Source organism: Anolis carolinensis, chromosome 4 (assembly GCF_035594765.1).
Source record: "Anolis carolinensis isolate JA03-04 chromosome 4, rAnoCar3.1.pri, whole genome shotgun sequence".
Taxonomy (NCBI): domain Eukaryota; kingdom Metazoa; phylum Chordata; class Lepidosauria; order Squamata; family Dactyloidae; genus Anolis; species Anolis carolinensis.
The window spans coordinates 194811340-194824563 of NC_085844.1; the positions used below are offsets into that span (position 1 = coordinate 194811340).

Sequence of the window (13224 nt, forward strand, 5' to 3'; positions counted from 1 at the left end):
TGACATAGAACAAAGACAAAGACAAACGCAGGCTCCGAGCTGGCCTCGAACTCATGACCTCTTGGTCAGAGTGATTGGTCTCAGCTGGCTGCAGCTGATTGTTTGATAATACTGCCTTCAGATTTGCAGGATAGTGTATAATAAAAAATTCAAGCAGACCAAAATGAGCATGAAGACATGCTCAGATAACCTGACCATCTTTTGAGATTAATATTTAGAATATAAAGTAATATGTACAACATTACTTTGATTTTGAGAGGAAAAAAATCTATCTAGCAGCTAAAATGTTACTATATATGTTACCATCTTATCCTGCCACTCTCATTTTCAAGATTTCATCCCCAATAAATAAGTAAAAGAAAAAAAGCCACAAATGCAAGTCAACTAAAATATTTTGTGCCTTGGTGATTGCCACTGCACCTTGCAAATGCTCACTAGCAGATAAGACATAAGACTTCAAATATTTATGGAAATTAATAAATATATTAAGAAGTGCGTGCTTCTGACATGTATAATCATATCTAGTCATAAATGTCAAAGACTGCATAACATGACTAATAGCTGTGTCTTAGTATCCACCACAGTTCAGTGTACATATTTTTGCAAACTAAATATATAAACACAAATGTAAATTGTTGGTAGTCATGTATTGATTTCTGCAAGTTAATTAATGCTGAAGGTTTTTCTCCTAAAGTTTAAAGCTATGATGCATTACAACTGTGATCCTCCCACAATTCCTAACAGCTGGTGAGATGGCTGGAATTTCTGGGAGTTAAAGTCCAAAACAACTGGAGGACCAAAGGTTGAGAACCACTGCAAGATTGAAGACTAAAAGGCACCATCCTTTCAGCCTCTTCATAAATTCAGTTAAAATATCATGTAATTTGAGCCAGGAAAGGCTAGGTAATGCTCAGAATCCAGAACATTAAAATTAGTGTGATTTTGGTTACAGATTTCTTTATGTAGTGCTATCTGAGGCAATGACTCGCCAAATTTTGGACATGATAGAATAGTGAATTACTCATCAATATGTGCTTTTGGTTTGTTTTTGTTTTGTTTTTTAAAAAAATGCTTGTCAAATCATTTTCCTGTTTTGTTTTGTTTTTCTGAGTGGCAGCTAAAGGAGTAGAAACCAGTTTTCCTTCGAGACTCAAAGTTGAGCTAAGGCTTTGTGATCATTTTAGGGTGTTGGTTCTCTTCCTGCAGTAGTGCTTCTCATCCCTTCTTTGGTCAAACACTTCCTTGTGCTTGTATATAATCTTCAAAGTAACTGAAACTGAAGTGTGTGCATGCGTGTGTGCAACTAGTTCATGGACCTTCTGAAGCTGACTAGATCCATAGACCACAGATCAAAAACTCCTGCTCTATGTGATATAAGAACAGGGGGCTATATGCTGGCATGTTGAGATTCTGCTTGCACTCATGGCCAAAGATTAATAAGTTCTCAATGAACCCTTCCAAAGGGAAGCGTGGTTGAATACTGCCCCCAAAGTATTTCAACACCTGGAAAAGCTGGGTGAGTATAACAATATTAAATACCAATCATGTGACTCTGAACATGCACAGACTCCAATACCTTCATATGGAGTGTGTGAGACAATTAAAGCCAGACTCCATCCTTTTTGGAAATCAGTAGTCTTAAACTCTCTGAAAACGACACAATAGCCAATATGAAGGAGAACATACATTACTGGATTTATGTACAAGAAATATGAACTACAATATACACCTTCTGATGAGGGGCTTCCAAATACAAAAAACAGAGTACAAATTAACTTAGAAAAATACGGCTTTTGTTCAATGTATGACACTTTCAGGATAAATTTTAGGGACTTTTCTTTCACAAGTAAAGGTAAAGGTTTCCCCTGATGTTAAGTCCAATCGTGACCGACTCTGGGGGTTGGTGCTCATCTCCATTTCTAGGCCAAAGAGCCGGCATTGTCCATAGATATCTCCAAGGTCATGTGGCCAGCATGACTGCATGGAGCGCCGTTACCTTCCCGCCGGAGGTACCTATTGATCTACTCACATTTGCATGTTTTCAAACTGCTAGGTTGGCAGGAGCTGGGGGGCTAACAGCGGGCGCTCATTCCGCTCCCGGGATTTGAACCTGGGACCTTTTGGTCTTTTTTTCGCAAACATGCTCCTAAATAGGATGGGAAATTTTACTCTTTTGGGTAACAGCTAATATGGCCACATCCCCTGATGCTTCTCTTCATGCTAATACATCACCTGCCAAATACTAATGTTTCCTACTCTGAAATTTTAGCCTTGGGGCTTTATACGACCTAAATGAGCCTTCATCAATCATGCAGATTACAGTTGAGGAATGATGATGAAAGTTGTAATCCAACGCAACTGGAAAGTAATAGGCTGCTCTATACTGATGCTCTGTGCAGGTGCCCTCAATCCTGCAAGTAGCTGCCTGCAGAATGTGAAATTTGATGTAAATTTGAAGGCTGTTATGCCCTTGCTTGCTCGATTATCCATCAATATAAACTGTTTTAAAAGAGAGCAATGCCTCAGCAAAAAATGCAAAAGTATGGGAACAGGAAGTTGAATGGATTGAGAAGCATCTTTGGGACAGACTGGTTTTGGCACAAGCTTTCATAGCTATAAAACCACTTATTCTCACCCTGCAGCATTTCAGATGAAAACAAGAAGATATGTGCCAAACAACTTCAGAATACAGCCAAGATGTAAGTGTTTGCAATTAATAACAACAGAAGCTAAGAAATCTATACTGTCATATAATCCAGATTACCAGCTTTGAACTGGATTATATGCCTGCAGCAGTGTGCTTTTGCCCAACTATATTGGGGGCAACAGAATTGTGCCCTGCCTTTGCTTTTTCCTCAGCTCAGTTGATTGACTGCAAACTACTTTTGCACGTTGACCTCACTTTGCAGCTAAGGTCAGAGCGGGAAAGTGGGAGGAGAGAGTAACTGGCACATTTTCAAAAAGTGGGATGACAGATTAATCAGGACTATCCCTGATAAATCAGGAGGATTGGAGAGTACAATTGCCACTTTCCTTTTGCAGATTCTGTGTCTATGGATTCAACCATTCATGACAGAATATTAACAAAAAAAAAACTCCAACAAGCAAAAACTTATTTTGCCATTATATACAATGACATAGTAAAAAGCACCCCATTTTGCTATGAATACGAATTGAGTATCCATAGTATCCAGAAACCAAACCCCCAATGAATCTCGAGTCCAGATTTGCTTTTTTAGAGAAACAGAATTCCCATCTGTGGCCCCTTCCACATAGCTGAATAAAATCCACAGTATCTGCTTTGAACTGTATTATATGGCAGTGTAGATCAGTGATTCCCAAAGTGGGCGCTATCGCCCCCTGGTGGGTGCTGCAGAGATCCAGGGGGCGGTGATGGCACCTATTAGGACACAGAGGCGGGGCCAGGGGAGGGCGGGGCTTCTTCCCAAGAGCCCGAGACAGGGCTGAGAGTCTATACCTCTCCTGAGGTGCTTGTTGGGACACAGAGGGTGGAGCTAGAGCACAAGACAGGGCTGAGCCCAGAGGTATTTTGCCTTAGTAGGCAAAATGAATTTTGGCACCCCCTCCCCTGCACTGCAGGAGGCGTGATGCGGGAGGTGTGGCCAGACTTGGCCCCGCCTCCCACGCCCCGTGCCCTGGCCCCACCTCCCCGTTGGGCAGCCCCGCCTCCTGCGTCACATGGCCACGCCTCCTGGTGGGGCCAGGGCGCGTGGGCCACAGCGGGAAGGCCCATCCAGGCTGGTTGGGTCAGGCCGCGTGGCACTGGAGGCAGGGCCAGACCTGGCCCCGCCTCCCGCGCCACATGCCCTGCCCCACCTCCCACGTGGGCCACCGCGGGAAGGCCCAGCCAGCCTGGAGGGGCCTTCCTGTCACGGTGGGAAGGCCTAGGCCCGAAGGAGAAGCAGGCGGGGGGTGGGGCCATCCTCCTGGAGGCTCGACTGCGCCCCCGGGGCGATGGCGCCACAAATAAATGCTTCCCTCGCCCGGTGGTTGGACCGCCTCTGGCTGAGCCTCTATATTTCTCCTGAGAGGCCTTTTAGGACTAAAGGGTGGGGCTAGGAGCGGGGGCAGGGCCTCTTCCCAAGAGCCTCTGTATACCCCTGAGGCGCTTGTTAGAACACGGGGGCGGGGTATAGAGGTTCAGCCCCGTCAGGCCCTTGGGAAGAAGCCCTGCCCCTTCCTCTAGCCCCGCCTCTTGTGTCCTGGCAGGTGCCGCAGGACAGGGATAGAAGCTCAGCCCTGCCTCAGAGCTCATAAATCCGCCCATCCCAGTCCTGGCTGCCCATTTGTGGCCCCACCCACCTCCCCCTCCCCCTCCCAACCCTGCATCTTGGACTAGGGGAGAGGCTCGACCCTGCCCTCTTGAGCAGGAGCCATGCCCACCCCCTCTAAGCCACGTCCCCTTTCCAAGGGGCACTGAGTCATATTTTTTCTGGAAAGGGGGTAGTAGGCCAAATAAGTTTGGGAACCACTGGTGTAGATAATCTAGTTCAAAGCAGATAATGTGGATTTTCTTATTTGATAACCTGGAATTTCCGGCAGTATCGAAGGCCTGAGCCTGTAAAGACGTGATCTGATATTCAAGAAAAGCCATGTCAAAATAAGTTAGGTCCCAAATGGCTGCTTTATTTCTGCATTCCCAGTCTATCTTCAATGCAGGTTGAGTATCCCATTATCTAAGATATTTGGGACCAGAGGAATTTTGGATTTGTTGTTGAAGGCTTTAATGACCAGAATCACTGGGTTGCAGTTGTATGGCAATGTTCCAGAAGCACTTTCACCTGACGTTTCACCCACATCTGTACCAGGCATCCTCAGAGGTTGCGAGATCTGTTGGAAACTAGGCAAATGGGATGTATATATCTGTGGAAAGTCCAGGGTGGGAGAAAGAACTCTTTGTCTGTTTGAGGCAAATATGAATATTGCAATTGGTCACCTTGATTAGCATTAAAATGCCTTGCAGCTTAAAAGCCTGGCTGCTTCCTGCCTGGGAATCCTTTGTTGGGAGGTGTTAGCTGGCCCTGATTGTTTCATGCCCGGAATTCCCTTGTTTTCTGAGTGTTGTTCTTTATTTACTGTCCTAATTTTAGAGTTTTTTTCATACTTGTAGCCAGATTTTGTTCATTTTTATTGTTTCTTCCTCCTTTCTGTTGAAATTGTCCATATGCTTGTGGATTTCAATAAAGTTTGTATCCACTGAACTATCAGAAAGCTGACGGTTTTAGAATTCCGGATCATGGATGCTAGTGTACAATAATACTCTGCTAGGTGTGATAGACAACTGGTGGCATTCCTTGTATTATTAATATGCATAAGGAAATTGTATTTTCTCTTATACTCGTGCATGCCAAGACCGGTACTTTTGCAGTTCTCGGGGAGTATATCCAAAAGTGTAGACGCCCCTTCAGCCACGCACGTGGAGCATCCTGGAGTGTTTCGGATTTCCGGGGGCGGGGGGCAGAAGCGCTCACTCCATACTTGTGTTTGGGTCGCGATCGGGCTCAGTCCAGGGCGCTCCTCTTGAGCAACCTTCCCTCTCTCTCCCTTCTGCCTGAGGGGGGGGGGGGGCGGCGGGCGGCGGGGGCGGGCTTGGGCCGTCGTCGTGGCGATATGCTAATACCGCCTCCCTCGCCCCGGCTCGGCCAATGGGGAGCGGGCGCGCGGTGGCGTCATGCTCGGCGCGCGTGACGTACCTCGAGCCGGGGCGGGGCCGGGGCGGACTGCTGTCGGGCCAGCGGGGGGTTTTAATGGCAAAAGTTGTGCGCGGAGTGGGAGCGCGCGCCGGCAGGTGAGGTGGCGGCGGCGGGGGCGCGCGCGGCGTTGCCAAGGGCAACCCCGCTTGGGGTGAGGGCTCTCTGGGGCGTCGCAGAGGGAGAAGGCCTCACGCCTCAGAAGGGCTGGTGCCCGGGAATCACTGGCCTGAGGGGAAGAAAGGCCTTCCCTTAGGCCGGTGGTCCCCGATTTCTAGTCCCCCAGGTGTTTTTTGGACCCCGACTCCCAGAAGCCTCATCTGCCTTGCCAGTGTGTAGGGATTCTGGGAGTTGGAGTCCAAAACACCTGGAATAGCAGAGTGGCCCTTCAGACAGCAGATCTGAGCTGACCTGAAAGGGCAAATCTGTTAATGCCTCAACTGCTATGGCTGAATACTCAATACTCTGTTTGACAGAGGATGCTGAAGGCCTTAGGAATTGTGGGAGTTGACGTCCAAAAGAGCTGGAGGGCCGACGTTTGCCCATGCCTGCCTTAAACCATGGCAGAGAAAGTGGTGCCAAACTGCAGCAATTCCACAGTGTGGATTGACCCTAAGATAACTTTGTCTGGGTTTGTAGTTCAATGGAAGGGGAATCAGACCTTATTCCTTCCCTGCCTCAGGGAGCAAAATATTTGGGGCAGGCACTCCACTTCGAAAGTCAACTTGGCAAGTGATAGTTACCGCTTCTTGCCATTGCCTGCCTGCTGCTCTTCCAGGTAAGGCAGGGGTCCTCAAACTTTTGAAGCAGAGGGCCGGTCCACTATTTTTCAGACTGTTGAGGGGCCGAATTATCATTTGAAAAAAAAAAAACCAACAAATTCCTATGCATACTGCACATGTCTTATTTGTAGTGCAACAACAACAACAACGAAAGAACAATACAATATTTAAAAATGAAAACAATTTTAACCAACATAAACCTATCAGGATTTCAATGGAAAGTGTGGGCCTGCTACTGGCCAATGAGATAGTCAAGTTAATTAGGATTGTTGTTGTTGTGTGCCTTCAAGTCATTTCAGACTTTGGCAGAACCTAAGTCTAAAATTAATTATTTATTTACTGCTTTTATTTACTACATTTATATCCCACCCTTCTCACCCAGAAGGGGACTCAGAGCAGCTGTATGTACATACAATACATTATATTATTAGCATAGCACAATATTAGCATTATATATTAATATATTGAACTATACCACTATACTATTATATAATATGTAATATATAACATATAATTAATATTATTATATGGTATTATTATTAGTATTATATTGCATAACATAATATTATTATCAATATTATATGTATATGCAATATATGATATTATTAAAACTGATATAAAAATATTATGTTATAAAACTGAGGGCGGGGGCCAGGTAAATGACCTTGGAGGGCCGCATCCGGCCCCCGGGCCTTAGTTTGGGGACCCCTGAGGTAAGGGCTGTGCTTGCCTTCTTTGGGGGATTTTAAGCAGAGGCTGCATGGCCATCTGTCCGAGTGCTTTGATTGTGTGTTCCTGCATAGTTGGGAGTTGGATTGGATGGCCCTTGTAGTCTCTTCCGTGGGCCCTTCCACACAGCCATATAACCCAGAATATCAAGGTAGAAAATCCCACAACATCTGCTTTGAACTGGGTTGTCTGTTCACACTGCCATATATTTCAGTTCAAAGCAGAAAATGTGGGATTTTATTCAGCTGTGTGGAAGGGGCCCAACTCTATGATTCTGTGATAGATTTGGGGCTATTCCTGTATTTACTTGCCCTCTTTTCCTCTCTAGGAATCATGTGGGATGAATAGCTCTGGAACCAGCACTGGTTTACTCTCTCTCTCTTTGAGTATTTTGTTGCTTTTGGCATATGTGTATTTTCTTTCTGAAAGATGGAAAATGCTGTGGGGAGGACTGGACCTATGAAGAAAGACCTAGTTGGATTTGCCCAATGGCATAGGGTGTGTGGGAGAAGTTCATGTAATTTTTAAAGTTTGTATTGTTTAATATGAACCAGCATGGTGTAGTGCTGTGAGTGTTGGACTGCAATTATGGGGTCTGGGGTTCGAATCTGTATTCGGCCATGAAACCTACTGAGTGACCTTGTCAAGTCACTCTTTGCCTCAGAGGAAGGCAAGGGCAAACTCTTTCTGAACAACTTTTCCCAGGAACTCTCTGTGATAGGTTCACCTTAGGGTTGTCATCAGCTATGAAAGACTTGAAGAGTCTTTGGGAAAGAGTTGATTTTTGTCAACTGTTTGAGGAAAATCCCAAATGAACAAAATCAGTTTTAAAAGACAGTGATTTTAGTAAAGTTTGACAGATGTATCATGCACATGCAAAGTCATTCATCAGCAGTCATGGAGAAAAGTTGATGTGATGATTCACAAAAGTAAAATAGAAAGGCAGAATTTTGGTTTTTTTAATCTCTATGTTAATTCCTACTTGGTTTTGGGTGCTTTTACAGTTCACACAATAACCCCCCCCCCCCCCCCCAAGTTCTGAAAACAGAGCAACAAAACTAAATGGATAAAGAGTGTTCTTATGGGCTTTGATTCTTAAGAATTCTTTCTTAATACTTCTTAATATATTTTAAACTAGGTTTGGTTAGTCTTTTGATGTAACAGTTTGGAAATTATGAGGAAAAATGATCTTCTAAATAAAGCGAAACAAAATACTTTGAAATTCGATACATTTGAGTGTAAAAGTGGCCAATTTGGTCATGAGTTAGATATAGGCTATTTTATTCTAATGTGACATTCTGGGATTCAGAATGTTGCTGCTTTTGGACTGGGAATTGTGTGGGAAAAGCATGTGGTTTTTCCAATTACAGTAGAGTCTCACTTATCCAAGCTAAACGGGCCAGCAGAAGCTTGGATAAGTAAATATGTTGGATAATAAGGAGGGATTAAGGAAAAGCCTATTAAACATCAAATTAGGTTATGATTTTACAAATTAAACACCAAATCATCATGTTATACAACAAATTTGACAGAAAAAGTAGTTCAATACGCAGTAATGTTATATTGTAATTACTGTATTTATGAATTTAGCACCAATATATCATGATATATTGAAAACATTAACTACAAAAATGGCTTGGATAATCCAGAAGCTTGGATAAGCGAGGCTTGGATAAGTGAGACTCTACTGTATGTAAAATGCTTGTTTTTAGGAATGCGTTGAATAGGGCATAGAGGCTATTTCTGTAATAGGACTCCAAGGGAGGTTTGTCATTCTTTTTTGACAATAGCACTAGACATCCATTACCAGGCATATCGTTATTCCCTGCTTCAATTTTTCCAATGTGATGGAAACGTGAATATTTCTCTATTACCTTTCTGAAAGCCACAATCATAGACAAGAGGGATTTTGTGTTCTAATCTATAAAGAACTGCTGTGCTGTTAGAAAAATCAGGTTAGATTAGCCATTGTCTGAGGTTTTGTTCAATTATTAGTGAATTCTTTTGTCCTGCTGTGTTTTACTACTGCTTCATATATTGTACTTTATTGCCTTTTTAGACTTCTTTATCTTGTAAAATAGAGGGTGTGTTTAGAGCTGTTATTCATGACATATACATTTTTGTTCCCATTGCACTTGTGATTAAACAATTAAGACTGCAATCCTATACAGACAGTAAACAAATAAATAGAATTACCGAAATACATTTTACATTCCTCTGAATCCATTAGGACTTAATTATCTTCTATGTAGACATTTTTAGCATTATACTGTGAGTGGTATAGGTATGAGCTATATATATTTTAAAATACTTATTTGTCACAAAAAAAACATGGTTCCAGAACAGAAAATCTGTTATAAAGTGCAATTTGTTCACCCTTCATACACAGGTATCAACCTTTACTAATACAGTCTTCTTTCCTGTGGGATATATGTCTAGCTGATAGACAGCACAGCATTACGGTAATGATTTCTTAAAGGATTGAAAGTTGGAGCAGTAAGTCAGCTAATTTTCCTTGTTAAAATGATATAGGAAATAATGTGAGAAGCCCCACAGAAAGAGTAGGAAATTAATGGCCTAGGAATGCTAGTTTTGTCAACATACCGTATATAATGTATAAGTCAATTTCATATACTGTATGTCAAGGGCAAGTTTTTGGGCCAAAATTATAGATTTTGATATGACCCATGGCTAACTCAAAAGTCATTCCACAGAGGGGGAAAGCACTAATGCCAACTCAAGGGGCTAGCCCAGGCATTCAAAAAGGCAAGAAGTGACACCATGGTGGAAAGAGTAGAGTTTATTTGTGCTTCTTTTAGGTTCTCCTAGGACAGACTTATCACTTGCCTTTTGTTACTCAAAGAAGGGGATGGTTCATAAGGTACTGTACTCACATTGACCCATGGATGAATCAACCCAGGTTTTTATAGCTGATTTTTTTAAACTAAATTTTTTAGAAACACACATGAGCGGGTATATTTCTTTATGAAGAGAGAATATTGTAATTGTGCATTTTTATATACACTGATCAGGGTGAAGTTGATATTATGCAAGAACTACAGAAGCCATAGGACAGCATTACTTAACACAGATTGTCCCCTAAAGCCATGATGGATCTTAGTTTTTTTTTTGTTGCAAAAAACTCAACTTTACCCTCTTTTGCTGATTAGACTTAAACTACAGGTATTTGTTTCCTTCGAGTCTGTTCAGCTCTCATTTAGGGACATGTGCATGGCATAATTCCAGTAAACTGAAGTAGCCTCCAGTCATCAAAGGCTTTTAACTATACAAAGCTGCTAGAGTTACGCAAAAGTCTAGAGAAAATGTCATCCACTCACTTGTCATGACAGAATATACTCTAATCTGCAACTGACTTTTAACAGGAATCAGTTGAGCAATAAAGGGGCACATCATTGTCTGTGTCTTGGGTCACAAGGGAATGAGTCAGGGACCAGAGCCAAATAGTAGTTTAACCTCTTACTCATCCACATGAATGGCAGATATACTGACATACTTATAACATACTTTGTCCATGCACTTCTGCTGACTTTCTGCAGTCGGCCCTCCTGGTCTGTGGCCATGATTCTCCTTAGTAAATTGTCTTGCAGTCTGCAAAGTTTTAGTCTAGTGCTATGAGGGTGCCAAGTTGAGAGAGAAGCTTGCTTATACACTGTCCAGCAAGAATAGGCATGTCATTGGGATGCAAACGAAGGATTATATCTGCTTGTGGATAGGCTGCGTAATAAGTTAGGCCTTGGAACTGCAGATTTCTTAAATATGGATAACCTTAAAGCAGGATATAAGAATTTAAAGAAAATTTATAGAATCAGTTCAGTGGTGTTTGACCCACCACAGATAAAGCATAATTTGTGCCTTAGCACAGAGCAAAACATACTCATTTTTTCTAGGCTAGTAAAATAACAAGCCAGTGGAGTGAAGTGGTTTGAGCACTGGACTATGACTCAGGTGACAAGGGTTCAAATCTCCACATGGTCATAGAAACCCAGTGGGTGACTTTGGGTATGTCACACTCTCTCAGCCTCAGACAAGGGTACAGGTAAACACCTTCTGAATAAATCTTACAAACACAACATTTAGATAGGGTCAGCATAAGTCAAAAACAACTTTGAAGGGACACCACAACAATAAATAAAAAGTACTGCATATGAAGATGAGAATGTTTTTCCCTCAGTGTGAAAGCATCTTAAGAGATGGCATAGCTTTTAATTTTTAGAGAATTTTATTGATCAGAATGGAGTTGGATAAGAGTTTACTAAGATTTCAGAATACACTATAGACAGTGGTAAGTTGCTTCTCGTTTGTATATTGGCCTGTGAAAGAACTGAGATGTTATTATTTTTAAAATCCTATTTTCTGTTATTTATTTATTATTTATTTATTACATCATTTCTACCCTGCCCTTCTCACCCCTCAGGGGACTCAGGGCGGCTTACAATATGAGCATATACTGTACATCAAAACACTTTATATCACGTTTAAAAATCCGTTTAGATTAAAAATTACATTAAAATTAAGAGCTTACATTAAAAACCTACATAGTTATACATATAAATATACATTCAGGTGCATTTCAAGTCCAAGTGTTATGTGTTCTGATTGATTTTTATTATTTGTTTTAATTTTATTTAATTAAGGTATTAATTCCTATTTGATCACCAGTGCCTCAAGGCAATGAATAATGGGTAAGAAACTTAAAGAACATTAAATATCTCAAAAGCAATTACAACATTTCTAATAACTTTAAAAATACCTCTAAAACCAGACAACTACTTTTAAAAGCTAGCTAGAAAGGACACCTCTGATTGTAAAATCCAAAGGCCAAGTAAAATGGCATGGTGTTCCTTGGCTACCTTAAACTTAGAAGGGATTAAGATAGACAGACCTTCCTTAGGATGGAGTTCCATGCTTAGGATGCTTCTAAGAGGAAGCACTGTCAAATGTAACTACCAGAGCCTATCTTCACAGATTGCAGAAAGTGGAAGACAGACTCCATTGATAATCTTAGATTTTGAAGAGGCAAAATATGATCTTTCTTGCTACCATCTGAACACTACCCATCTCAGTGTCCTTTCCACCTTAGGAATTATTGCTGAATAATGATCACCTCACTATAGGCTTTGTCTGTAAATCACTGCCCGTGATAGAATAGATGTATTTCACATTTAGTTTGAGTACGTTTATGTCCTTTTTTCTTGAAGGGTCTCAAGGAATTGTACTCCTCCCATCCCATATTATCTTCACAACAGCCCCATAAGTGCTACTCAAGGCCAGTGCTACTTCCTGAGCCTTCTGGCCCCTGGCAAGTCTCCAAAAAAACAAAGCATCAGCAGCAACAATAATAATAAAATGTTATTTTTTATCCGCCTCTGCTCTTGGCTCAAGGTGGGAGACAGCATAGTCAAAGCACTCCCTTAAAACCATTAACACAATACATAGGACAAAGATTAAAATACCAATACTAATAAAATGTAAACTTAAAATTCATTGTCTAAAATTGGCAACGTCTACCACTGGACAAATATAGGATATAATAGAAAAAAATAATTGCTTGTGCCCCTGCATCAGACAGCTTGAGAAGTACTGATGTAAATATAGAAGTACTGCATTAGGCTTCAAAATAGTGATGTCCAGACATACTTATATCTGAACAGATAGTTGAGCTGGGTCTCTCAGGTTGTCATCTAATATCATAAGCCCTACATGCACACTGGTTAGCATATTTCTCCTCTGTGTTTTAAACTAGGGATATGTGTGAAATTTGATTGGCTACATTTTAAAATAAAGACAGTGTACTTAATTGTGCACCTCCTGGACTGAATATGGAACCAGATACAATTTGTGGCTGAGATTATGTATATGTTTGGTGGTGTGATGTGTTCCATGAAAGAAATAAAGAAATGTTCTTGGAAAATGTACACATCTGAAAAGTGCCAAAAATGGTGTCACTTCAAAGCCATGTAGGAAAGCATAGCAATTGACCC

At 41.7% G+C, this 13224-nt stretch overlaps 1 protein-coding gene across 5 annotated transcripts in view; it reads left to right on the forward strand.

The window, feature by feature from the left end:
• Nucleotides 1-5709: 5709 nt before the first annotated feature.
• The window catches only part of ppard (peroxisome proliferator activated receptor delta), an 82846-nt gene continuing 75331 nt past the window's right edge, over nt 5710-13224 (forward strand). For 2 of the 5 annotated variants that reach the window (XR_010005780.1, XM_003220339.4), the window contains exon 1: nt 5744-5809. The gene's annotated coding sequence lies outside the window, so the exon portion shown is untranslated. The other 3 variants (XM_016993293.2, XM_062979689.1, XM_062979690.1) reach the window with 3 other exon arrangements.